At 47.2% G+C, this 12983-nt stretch overlaps 1 protein-coding gene across 4 annotated transcripts in view; it reads left to right on the plus strand.

Moving 5' to 3' along the window:
* ELOVL5 (ELOVL fatty acid elongase 5) overlaps positions 1 to 12983 on the plus strand; it is a 27992-nt gene continuing 15009 nt past the window's right edge. For 3 of the 4 annotated variants that reach the window (XM_085543863.1, XM_085543862.1, XM_015859247.3), the window contains exon 1: positions 1 to 57. The gene's annotated coding sequence lies outside the window, so the exon portion shown is untranslated. Of the gene's footprint in view, positions 58 to 558; positions 892 to 12983 lie in introns of those variants that run through there. The other variant, XM_085543864.1, reaches the window with a different exon arrangement.

A 12983-nucleotide genomic window follows, 5' to 3' on the forward strand; every position in this document is an offset into this window, starting at 1 on the left:
GTCGCCCCGCAGCGTGCCACAGCCGGACGGTGCCGCCGCCGCCCGCAGCGCCGTCAGGTAGGGCCGCCGGGTGGGGTGCGGCTGTGCGAGACCGGGAGGAGGACGAGAAGGAGGAGGAGGAGGAGGAGGAAGGGCGCGGGGTGGGCTCTGTGTCTGCGGCTGGGCTGGGGTCGGCAGTTGTGTGGGGGGCTGCGGGCGGCGGGGGCTGAGCCGGGGTTTTTCGCCCCCAAATCGCCTGTCGCTTCCCGACAAGCATGATGCAATCCGGCATTGCCATGGATACTGCAGCTCCGCGACCACCCCCCCCCCCCCGGCCCACAGCTCCTCTGTGGTGCGTGTGGGGAGGGGGGGGCGGATAAAAAAGGGAATTGAGAACCAAAACAAAGCAAAACGTGGAATCGGGAGCGTTGGCGGCGGAGCTAACGGGAACGGCCGGGCCGCGGGGGCGGCGTCCGCGCTTTGTGCCCCGCGGAAGTGGATGGGAGCATCCCGGGCTCCGAGCGGGGCGGGGGGGGAATGGAGGGGTCGGGTGGGACGGGAGCGGGAGGCGGCCACGTGCCGTGGGAGCTGCTCAGAAGTTGGCCGTGCCGCCGCGCTCCGTCTCGACACTGTGGGGCCGTGTGGGGTGTGTGGGGTGTGGGGGCTGCCTCCGGGGAGCTCCCCGTCCGCACACAAAGGCGGCTGTGCGGGGCCGAGCCGTCCCGCCGGGCACCGCTGCTCGCTCAGCACGACGGGCTCCGGCCGGATGCAGGGGACGGGTCGGTGCATCGCTCCGGCAGCGGGAGGATGGAGCTGCCGGCGGGGCCACGGAGCCGCTGGGTTCCCACGCCTTGTACCGAGCGCCTCTGTGATAAACGGGGGTGGGAGAGCTCGGTCCGGCTGCAGGAGACGGTGAGGAGGGAAAAACAACGGGAGAACAAGGCGCGGGTGCCGCTGTGTTTAGGATGCTTCCGAACAGGAAGTCTCGAAACCGCTCCGTGCGAACGACACCCGCCCTGCAGCTGGAGCCAGGCGGGGGGAGCCGGGGCTGCTCGGCGGGCACGGCCATGAGCAGCAGCTGGGTACGGCAATGCCCAGCCGGCCCCGGGACTGAGGGCTGTGCCGCCGGGATACAGCCAGAGTGCGGGCTGCAGGCAGAGAACGAGGGGGTTTGTTTGTTTTTAATGCCAAGTCATGAATAGCACCGAAGGGTTCGGTGATCTAACGCAGCTATTCCAGCCTAAGCCTGCCTCGTTCCTTTGCCTGAGGCTTTGTTGGAAAGGTTCGCGGCTCGTGCTGGCTGCTGCCGTGCCCTCTGCCAGGAGCAGCAGCACAAACAGCAGCGGGGCTGTAAGCCCCAGCACACCGCGTTATCACCTACTGTTCAGGAAGGAAAGCTGGAGCTTCTTGTAAAGCACGCACGTGTCTGGGCTGTAGTGTGCATAATCTGTTGCTGGAGCAGCAGGTAACCAAAGTGTGTTCCAGAACGGGACCATTTTGCCGCCTGGGGTGTCTGTGGTGGCAGGCACAGATGAAGTGTTTCCCTTGAAACTCACATGCCTGTAGATGGCCAGGCTTGGTGTGCTGGAAATCCCTGCCAGCTTTCTGCACGTGTCAAAGAGAGCAGTGCACCAAGGTTAGCAGTGGTGTTTCCAAATCAAAGATGCCAGCCAACAGGGCTCATGGGCCCAGGACACGATAAAACATGCTAGAATTGAGGACCTTGTGCTGGATTTCTTGCAGGGTATGAACTATGCAAATAACACATGCTGGAAGCACTTTGGGGTTTGTTTGTGTGGTTTGTTTTGTTCATAATGAGCAAAGGAAATCGTAAGTGAACAAAGCTAAGGGGCATGGCTTTAGGGACATGGTTTAGTGGGTACAGTAGTGATGAGTTGATGGTTGGACTGCATGAGGTCTTTCCCAGCCTTCTATGGTTCTAAGCACCCAGTATTTCAGCGTTCAAAAGCAATCAGAGCAGACATGAAGTTAATGTGTCACGGAGCTTTGTTTTGCGAGTTCAGGAGGAGTTGTTCTGTTTGTCCCACTGTGGACACGCTCATTTAAAAAGCAATGACACTTTGGTGTACTGTCATTTACTTTCTGTATCTGCAGTTGATTAAGTATCTTACAATGAAACTCGTGTGTGTCTGTAACACAAATAGAGCATCCTTAGGGGTATGTGGCTGCTGTGCATGCAGTCTGACCGGCCTTTAGGTGTGCTTAGTGCAGTGTTTCAGTGAGTTGTTGTCTTTCAGTTTCTCAGCGAGAATTCCTCAGTGCATTCCTTGCCCTCACAACAGTCAGAGCTGAAATTAAATATTTTGAATTCTCTCATCTCATCTGTTCTTTCCACGCTGACCTTCACTTTATGTTGATTGTAAGAGGCATTCGCTTGGGGAAAATACGGTTAGCAGAACAACAGAAAGATCTGTCTGTCCATTGGAAATAACACTGTGCGTTTGGTAGGCTCCTGTACAGTAACTTCAATTAAAGCTGCTCGTTCTGGTGCAGCTTTTTGGAAAGGCTTTTGAAGGTTCTGATTATTTTTGGGCACAGATGTGACCATTATAGGTTTCCACACTGCTGTGGTGTTCCTCTTTGGGTGGTTACACATGGAAAGCCTTGAGCTGTCGGTGAGCGCGTTCTTACTAAGTGCTGTTGTGCTGGTAACTGGTTAAATGCTTGCACATGGCAAACAGGCCTCATGCCTTTACCTTCCTCATTTTTGGGCCACAACATGAAACACTTCTGTGGTTATAGAGCTCAAAATAGGCTACAGCAATATGGCGCTGCTCAAATACAAGAGTGATTTGCAAGGCCAAAACAATCCCTGTCCTTGCTGTCTCCTACCTGTCTTCTACTGGTCTCAGCACAGCTTGAAGGAGTGAGTCTCCGGAGCAGCTGGGAGGCATTCCAGCTGTCACCATGCTGTCAGCTTGCTGCCTCTGAGGCAATAAGCCGAGCTGCTCTTGTCTTATGCAGAGTTGTCTGCTGGAGTGGGCAGGGATGGAGAGGCTTCCTCAAAGCTGAAAAGCCTTTGGTTTCACTGCTGAGGGGCAGAAGCACTTATAATCATGATGGTGTGGGTCAGAAGGGACCTTGAAGACAGTCCCTTTCCAACCCACTTGCCGTGGGCAGGGTTGTCACCCACTAATCAGGCTGCCCAGGTCCTATCCAGCCTGCATGAACCAGGGAACACTTCTGCAAATGGTGTGCTATCCTGAGGTGTTTCACAGCCTGTTTCCTTTCCAAAGGTCCTGAATTCCGTATGAGATTTGCCAGCTATTTGTATAGGTCATGAGGACACCTCTTTATCCTGGTGCTTTTTGCTGTAAGATTCCCTGAGCAACCAGTTAACTTGCTCATTTTGTCTTCTTAATCACTTCTGTATCTGGAATTGGCCTGATAGATGCGAGTCTTTTTGAGGCTGTCGGCCTCAGCTCTAGCAGTCTCCTGCTTTTACAATGTACCAAATTATATCCTTCCAAACATAACATATGCTTCTGAAAGCTGGATAATAGACTTCAGAAATGGATGCTTACTGTGTGCCGCTCAGACTTCAAAACACTTCACAAATCTGACAGCAGTCCTTGTAATCTCTAGCTGTATTGTCTCGTGCAGTGTAGTCTCTAATTTGTTTTGTGATTCCTAACTGCATTAACAGCACAGATTCCTGCACTTCAAAGGATTTATGCATGCTAGCATCACAGTTTTTTCCCTTAGAGATTGCATACATTTGCCCACACCCAAGTAAATCAAGAGAATGAGTAAGGAATTGTGTAGCACTTAGGCTGCTTGAAATCTTGCTTCCAGTTCAATTGCTTTTCTTTGTGTGCAAATAAACGCTCAAATCAGACCAATGCTGCCTTGAATCTTCTTGTCGACGTACATCTATAGTTGCAGTGGACTCTATGCAGTGGCTCCATTGGGACTGATTTGATTTCCCAAAATGTACTGCCATGGTTTCTCTGTTTGTATTTTGGTGTTTGGGATGCGTTATTGTGCAGGGTAAATAACAGCACAAGAACAAACTTGCCCAAAGTATGTGACCTGCGAATGCTCTCCCCGTGCAGCCAATGTGCTACAGAACTATTTCATTTCCTCGCTGGGATGGTTGACTCACGCAAAGCACAAAGCACCAAGCGCTGAGGAAGCACCACGGCAGCTCAGTGAATTCCCTTACCAGGTGCAGCACTCTACAGATGTGTGTTGCTCAGTGGAGCTGTCAATTCTCCAAGAACAAATGAATCACACTCCTACTGCTGAACTCGCTGTTGTAAACTAGGGTAGGGTCTGAGCATCCCAGTGCAGCTGGATATTTTGCATGCCTGCGTTAAAGCATTATTAGCTACGTAAGTTATGCTGCGGTGATTCCTTCCTAATGGCATTTGTGGATTTACACTGTCATTTACACACAGCAGCTGCCCTTGTCCTGCTGCCTCTTCCAAGTGCTCCTCTCTTCCTCTCGTGACCTTGACAAAACTGTTATTCCTCTCACCAGCTGTGTTTGCATTGACTGGAGGAGAACTGCTTCCTTCCCCTGTGCAAATTGAGGCTCTCTGCTGTAAAAGAAATGCCTTAGGTTTGAGTTCAGATAACACACTAGTATTTGGGGAAGCTGTGTGCTGATACACAGTTGGTGTCACGATTTTAGGGATGTTACAGTGAGAGACCAAAACTAACAGGTTTTCAATTGCACAATATGGTGTTTAAGCTCATTAGACTAGAAAACACATCATAATATCCTATGGCTCTAGGCCACGTGTATAACTGCTTAGTTCATAAACATGCAAATTTGCAGGTGCCTTATTTCCCAATGCTTTTTTGGTTATTTTTTTAATACTGGTACAGACGTGTCCTCCTCCTTGGGAGTGCTGTTTCTATGAATGGAATTCAATCAAATAGCTTCTCTTAACCTTCTCTTGATGATTTCTTCTTGTTCCCAGCTGGCTTTTAGAAGTGCTGATCATCTCCCAGTCAAACAGTAAGGAGAACCTTTGACTTAAGCAACAATAATTAAACCATTAACCAGTTAGCAGGGTGACATTCTACAGCGTTTAACCCTGCCCTTTAGAACAAGAAATTGGAGAAACACTTCTGTGTGCTGAAGTGTAGCTTGTATGCCAGTTATGGTGTGTGGCTCTTCTCCTTGCCTAAATGCACTTATGCACAGCTTGTTGGTACGGTCCTTACATGCACTGGAGCTAGCCCTCCTGCAGGGCAGCTCTGGGCAGAATGACATGAAGCTGGATTTGGCTTTGAAGGACACAGCTGCAAGCTATGGATCATATCCTAGAATTGTAGGATCACAGGCTTGGGAGGGATCTTAAAGCCCATCCAGTTCTACCTCCCTGCCATAGACAGGGCAGCCCCCACCAGCTCAGGCTGCCCAGGGCCACATCCAAACCGGCCTTGAACACCTCCAGGGATGGGACATCCACAGGTTCTCTGGGCAGCTGTGCCAGTGCCTCCCTGCCCTCTGAATAAAAATCAGAGCCTTAGAGCCACTTGATGTGTTGTGCCCCTTAACCATGAGGGTTTACATGACTCTGTCTCTGTCTCCTGGTTTTGCAGCCATCACCAGGTTCTCAAGTAATCTTGAAATGTCCAGGGGTCCTTGAGGCAGCGCTCAGCCCTTGCTTCTCACTGGTAGGCTTCAGAAACCCCTGACTTTGTTACCTGTTCTTCTGCCCTTTCAAAGCCATCACCATCTGCCTTTGAAGCGAGCAAAGACAAGCCGAAAGCCCGACGACGCCTTGCAGAACAAAAATAACATACTTTGAGACTTTTTTATCTTCTGTATTGATTTCTCGCTCTATCACCACTGCTAAGTGGTTGCATTATGGTGCAGGAAGGGATCGCTAATGTTCTTTTCAGAGGTTTTGTATCATTTTTTCAGGTCCCCCACCTAATTGACTCATTGCTTCTGGGTACAGTACAGAGCTCATTTAAGTAATGTATTCAAAATATAAGCTCCAGTTGAGTAACTGCAGAGCTCTCATGAACTTTGAGTTGTGTGAGCTAAATGCTCCTTGGTTCTACATCAGGCACATCAGGCTCAAATGATGTGCAGGGCTGGGTATCAGTTGCACTTAGCACAGGCCCATTCTCTGGGTGTTTGTGTGGGCTGGTTCCATGTGTTAAAACAGGTACTTAAGAAACTTAAAATGGAGCTTTGAGTCCTGAAGGACACAGTAGGTGAGAACACGGTGCTCTCACCAGCACTGAGCCAGCTTTAGAGTGTGTGGAAAATGATCACCTCAGAGCAGTGCGTGTGCTTTAGTGCTCTTAGTTGCCTTTGGAGGAGATGGTTATAACCTACGTACGGCATTAGGGCTGTAAGTGAGTTGCCAAATGTGTGCATGTGGTAGATCATCAGTAATGTTAAGGGCTTTTCTACCCTTCTTCCCCTTTCATTTTTACTTTTCTCCCTTCTCCGTTTCTCTCTGCCCGTTTCCCATTGCCCTTTGGAAGCTGGCTCAGCAGCTCTTCTGGGGGGTTGTTCTGCAGAACGGATGAGCGGAGCTGGGCTCTGTGCCGAGCCATTGCAGGAGTGCTGGCTGGGGTCAGCACGTGAAGGACATGAGTGAGGCTGTGGGCTTGAGCACCATGCTTCCCCTGTCTGCAATGATGGGTCTACCTCGTGGAGAGTCCCTTTCTGCTGTTGGTACTAGATCTGGTTATTGAGTTAAACTTATCAGAAAATCAAAGTCACTGATGTTTCTTCTCACACTCCCATACTCGAGGCTTATCTCAAACTGCTACTGAGGACTCAATTATTGTTTCTTTCAGTATACTGTGCTTTAATACTGAGCATTAAGATACTCTGATGAGTTTCTCCTCTGTCTTCCACCATCCTCAGCTCCAGACTGACTATTTTTGGTGGGATCCACCAGATGCCCCATGTTTTTTGCTTTTTATTTTTACCATTTTCCATTTCTCTCCACCGTTTCTGTTGGCATGTTCTTTCTGACTGAACAAAGGTTATGAAGAAGCCCATCCTTGGTCCCTGTCTGTGCAGTCTCTTTGGTGGTTGGCTCTCTCCTCCTCCACCTTCCATCCTGCTCTCCCAGCTGCTTTGGGTTGCATCCATCCTTGGTTCTGCATTTTGCAGGACAGATGCTAATGCATCTTAAGATCTGTTTTTGTTTGTATTGTGAAATCTCAGCCCTCTTTTATGGCTGCTTTTTACAGTGCAATAATCTGTCAGTTCATGCCGTGGTGTTTACATTTCTGATATCACTATAAGGAAGCTATGTATGACATTAGCACATTCTGTATGACCTTCTGTGACTTTACATACCACATTTTCCCTTGTGCTTTCCGCCAGAACACTTCCAATATGTAAGATGTGGTATGTACAACATATTTTGGCCATACTCGAATACTGTTTTATAACTGCCTGTCTGGTACTGCCTGATAGGGAAAGGGATGGCTGTAGGGTGGAGGGAGTAAACTCATCACCTTGATGAGTGTGGGTGTTTTGTCCCTGTGTTTGGAACAGATACACCATGCTGAATTACAGTACTGACCCTGCCCTTGCTCTAAAGCTTTTGAAAGCGTGAAAAGCCTACACCTTGGCTTGTGTTGCAGATGGGATTATACACTCCATTCGTAAAGCGAAGTAGCAGTGTGTTTTACTGCTATAAGGTAGTGCTTTAACAAAACTTGCATGACCTGACAAGGTTTGTGATGGTGAGGTCATCTGCAGAACAGGGTCGGACAAGGCCTCTGGGGAGGCCCATCCGCTGCGTCATGGGGTTGGAAGGGACCCCCTGGCCAACAATTTATATCTAAGGGATTATGTGCACCATCACTAAATACCATAGTCAGCTAGCCAGCTATTAGCATATTGGAAGTCTTTCAATTTTTGAGGAGCTCAGTATTGGTCACTTACTGGTGTCTGTCACATATAAGGAGTCACCACGTTGAGGAGTGACCTTGCAGGTTGTCCCTGTGCTGGGGGCAGATACTGGCACACAGTTCACCACAGCAATGGATCCTGAGGCATGGTCTCTGTATTATGTTGCAGAGTAATACCCCAAGGTCCCCCTGTTCTTTTTGTTTGAACAGCAGGTCTGGCTTCATATTGCTTCATATTCAGGAGGATTTATGGAAAACAGGATCATTTTCTTCTGGCTTGCTGTCATCAGTATCACCCCAGATATCCCCATCCCAATCTTCAGGGGATACTCTTAGTGTCCTATAAAATGTGCAGTGTTGGGTGGGAGGAAGCCTATGTAAGTATCATCTCAGCCCTTTCTTCCAAGTTTTTCCTTTTCTTCTTTTCCTCCAGTAATTGTTTCTACAATTATTCAGCCCCTGTTGGGCTGCTGACCTGGTGCCCCACATCACGTGCACCTCACTGACTTAGCACAGCACTTTGGTGGTGTGCAAAGTCTCACACAGGTACAGCCCCAGAGCCCTTTGAGATCCCCCGGGCTTTTCAGCTCTCAGTCTCTGCAGAAGAAGTGCCACCACCTGGCTGCCTGTTGGCTTTTTTGGAAAGTCTGTGAATGGAACACTGCCAGGTGCCCGTGTTATACAGGAAGGGAAAGGAGTGGGAGAGATGGGAACGAAGCATCTGTGAGAAATCTTCTGTGTCCTCTTCCTCTGCTGCTGTTCCATGGCATCTTCACTTCTGATACTGCTTGTCAATCCTGGGCAGGAAAAAATTCCATCTTATTTTCCACAGAAGTGTTTTATCTCCTTTATCCTGTGGAAAAGAGTGAGTTCTGAATGCTTCAAGGCCAGTTGCTTTTCTGAACCATGAGCTCTGCATTTACACCATTTTGAAGGCAAGAGAGATAGAAACAAGTCTGTTTTGTGCAAGTCGGTCATTTCATCAAGGAAACAAAAAGATTCTTGAATGCATCGACCACACCACGAAGGCATTCACAGATAACCCGAGGTTTGGCAGCTGCAGGGTTTTGTTCTGAGCAGCATAATGTCATGGCCTAGTAGTTGCATCTCAACAAAGCTTATTCCTCTCTTCTTGTTACTTTGCACACCATTCGGAGGTGTGCAAAGTATAGGTCCTGGATAAGTTCCAGGGACCAGACCTTTATTTTCTCATGCAGATGTAAGTTGACCCAAGGATGAGTGCAGTCTGAGATGAGAGGAGCTGCTTTATTAATGGTGAAGAGTTTTGCAGCCCTTGTTACAGGTGGCACCTGAATGATGGGAAATAAAAGCTGTGGCCCTCTGGCACTTTAGGGTACACCCCTATTTCAGCTGTTCTCAGCAATTGGAATGCAATGGGAATGTTTGGTTGCGTGCTTCCAGCTCGTTCTTCCCTCTTGGCTGTCATCCTCAATGCCCTCCCTAAGGCTGAAGTTATCCTGTGGTGTAGCTCCAACCGCTGGCTGCAAGGAGATGAAATGCATGTGAATGTCCTAATCTTAGGACATTCAGATCTTAATTCAAGCTAAATCGAGCTAGTTGCGATCTGCTGAGAATGTGATTTAAATCAGGGATCTATGATTTGTTTTACCTCATCTATTTGATGATTATTAGATATAATGAGGTGTGGGGTATGGAGGACAGTTAACTCTTCCATGTTGAGGTACTCTTTCATATATTTGTTTCTATCCTGTTAAACACTTCAGTTACCACAGTTGTGCTTTATTTTAAAGGCAGTTGCTGCCAGAGGATTTGGCAAGGCATGGCAGGAATGGCAGGAAAAAGCAATGGCATGAAATCATCCCCCTAATTATCAGGGCAAAGCTCTCCCTTACCCCTTCATTTTCACATTTTTTGAAGTACCATTGAGGTTAAGCAGCTCGAGACTGGCTTCTCCCTTTGTCCTGTGGCTTTTTTACACTTCCCTGAGTTTTGTACAAATGATTTATTTCTAAGCTTCCTCCATTTGTGCTGATGGAGAGCATGAAAGCTCAGCACGGTGAGTCCTGGCGAGTCAGCAGCAGACAGGATGATTTACCACCAGTGCAAGGTGGGCCGAAAATCTGCAATGCTTTGCTAGAGATACGGTTGCAAACTGAAGTTTAAAAATAGTTTACTGCATTTTATATTAAAAGAAAAAAGCAAAATCCACAGCATTCACACTTCATATGGCTTCCCATAAGACAAATGTGCTTTCAGATCAGATGGACTATGAGTTATTCTAAACTTCATGTCAGTACTAACAGACAGTGCGCTTAAGGCTTACAAGGGTGTTCAAAATGGGAAAGAAATGGGCAGTAAAAGTTGCTAGTTTGGGTTATTGATTCCGTCTTTGCATTATCAAGCAGATGAGCACTTGCAAAGGGCGGAGTGATGATTGTGTTTGGATGAGGGAACATTGCTGGTTTGGACAAGGGGAAATGGATTTAAGTTAAAAGAGAGGAGATTTAGGTTGGATATTAGGGGGAAGTTCTTCACTAGGAGAGTGGTTAGGTCCTGGAACAGGCTGCTCAGGGAGGTTGTGGATGCCCCGTCCTTGGAGGTGTTCAAGACCGGGTTGGACGGTGCCCTGGGCAACCTGATCTAGTAAATGTGTATGCTTGGTGGCCCTGCCAGGCAGGGGGGTTGGAACTACATGATCCTTGAGGTCCCTTCCAACCCGGGTCATTCTGTGATTCTGGGAGGAGAGAAAAGAAGAGCCACCTCCATGGTGGTGAGGACTGGGAAACATCAACTAGAAAACATTATTCAAGATTTTCAAAATCAAGTGCCTAAAATTAGGCTTTGGAGTCCTAATTTAAGAACTGAGAAAGTGGCTGATTTCCAAGATTGCAGAGCAGCCGGGCCTGACGATGCTTTGCACTCAGAGCAATTATTTATATGTCTATTTTAGGATTTTTTTTTTTGAGCTCAACTTGAGGCACTTAGATTTGATAAATGGGATCTGTTATTTCAGGGCGTTCTGGAGGAGCAGGATAGAAGCTGAAGCCTTAGCAGCTCTTTATCATGATGTTCATTAGAAGGGCAAGTTTCCACTGCTGTATGAAAAACGCTGATACCTTAACAAAACAAAACGTCCTGAGAAAAAACACATCTGAGTGCAGCCTTTGGCCTGTGCTTTCAGCTGCCAAGGATCACTTGTGCCCAAGCTGAGCATCTCAATAGCATTCAAGTTTTCCACCTGCACTGTATTGAGTGCTAGAAATAGACAAAGCATACAAAACATTCTGTAATGTCCAAGAGCCCTATTTAAGTAATTCCAGAGGACTTTTGAAAAAAAAAAAACTAATATTTTTATGATAGGCTTTGATCTGCTTGGAGCAACATGAAACTACAGCCCTTGTTATGTTTGTGTTGCAGACTTGGAAGGCCAGTAATTAAAAGGGCCTGGGAACGGTTTGAGGAAAATCAGAGTTGCCTGGAGTTGCCTCATAGCTTTAAAAATATGAAAAGAGTCAAGAATGTGATCTGTCGATTTGTTTGTTCCTTCTTTGATACAGTATTTGCTACTACAGGAAGGCGAAGGCTTAGTTCCAGTCATCTCTGCTCTGTGCTTCCTGTTAATATCTTTTGTCCTCCTAGGGTAGAAGCTTTGTGTTCTCTGCTCTGGTTACAACTGAAAAATGTAGACTTCTGTTGTCTCTTGAGCTATGTGATCTGAGTTACTCCATATGTTCATGCTCTCTGCCACCCAGTCAGTGAATTTTCTATCTTCTGTATGATAGAACAGCGGACCTCGAGATAAAGGTCAAAACAACCAAGCTCTGGAAAAGAAAAAGAAACAACAAGTATTTGTGTTATGTCTGTCCAAACCTTCTTCCCCGTAGAATCTCTACTTCACTGTGCTCACCCTGGGCCTGTTACTGCCTAATGCAGCTTGCCTCAGCCAGGGCAGCTGATGCTCTGCAAGTAGCTGCAGCAGCCAAGGCCGCAGCCCTTTGCCTGCCAACTTTAAACTTATCTCATTTTCAGAAATCAATGGTTGTCTGTGTTTCTTATTGCTTTACAAAGTGTTCTGGTAACATACAGTCTGTAGTGGGTGCTTTACAGCCTAGCAATACCCTATCTCTGTTTATAGCATCCAAGTCACAGAAGAGGTTGAATATAAGCCAAGGAAACAGACATTGGGTACTTTGAAATGACAACCTGGAATGATGACATCCCTTCCTAGTATGAACAAATTAGCAGTGTACATGTTTCTTTTTTCCTTTTTTTCTTCTGGGAGTGGAGAGATGTTCATGTTTTCATTGGATCTGAGTTTCTTCACCATCTGATGAGACCTTCGTCCTTCCATCTCTCCCTGCTTGTCAGCAGTTCTGGCTTCTGCTGGACTTTTGTAGCATAACACAGAATGTTATCTCATGGCCTTCATGTGTGCCAATGGCTTCTATCCAGTGCTGCTGGTAGCTTCACAATGCTTTGAACTAAGGCGTTTAATATATTGGTCACCTGTGAGTGGGGGTAGATGGCTGAGTTCTGAATTCTGGTCAGACATCTGGCAATTTCATATCTGGTGTTTGCATATCTTAATACTTGTAAAGAATTTCACAGTAACAGAAGCAGAAATGGATCTGGGCACATCACAGACCTTTTTGCTGGAAGCCTTAATGGCTTTTTTGATGAGTTTCCAAACTCTGCTCGCTTACCATCCTAAAAACGATAGAGAAAGAGAAAGTAAGAGCTGTTTTCATGCTGCTGAACATAATTGATAATGTCAAGTAATGAGGATGGATCGTTTCTTCATTTATGAACACCATTCTTGACCTTGTTGAGGCTTATTTGGGAGCAGTCCCATGACTTTTCCGCGTACTAAGAGGGCATTTAAAATACAGTGCATTTTTCAGAGTGTACTGCAGGTCTGGTTTCTGTCCTTTAATGGGAGTACTCATAAATTCTGAGGAATCCTCCATGTGTCTACACGGAAGACTCCCCAGCATCTGTAAAAATCAGTTCTTTTTGTTTTATTTTGCTTAAAACACCAGATCCTTGTTTTTCTAGATTAAACATTTGGATCTTAAGTAGTGAAACCTGTTGTAGGTCATCAACTTGAGCGCTCCTAGATTCTGATCCAGCCTGTCCTGGTGTTCTGGGGTCCTACT

Source organism: Coturnix japonica, chromosome 3, assembly GCF_054131305.1.
Source record: "Coturnix japonica strain WE chromosome 3, WE-NBRP24, whole genome shotgun sequence".
Classification (NCBI taxonomy): Eukaryota; Metazoa; Chordata; class Aves; order Galliformes; family Phasianidae; genus Coturnix; species Coturnix japonica.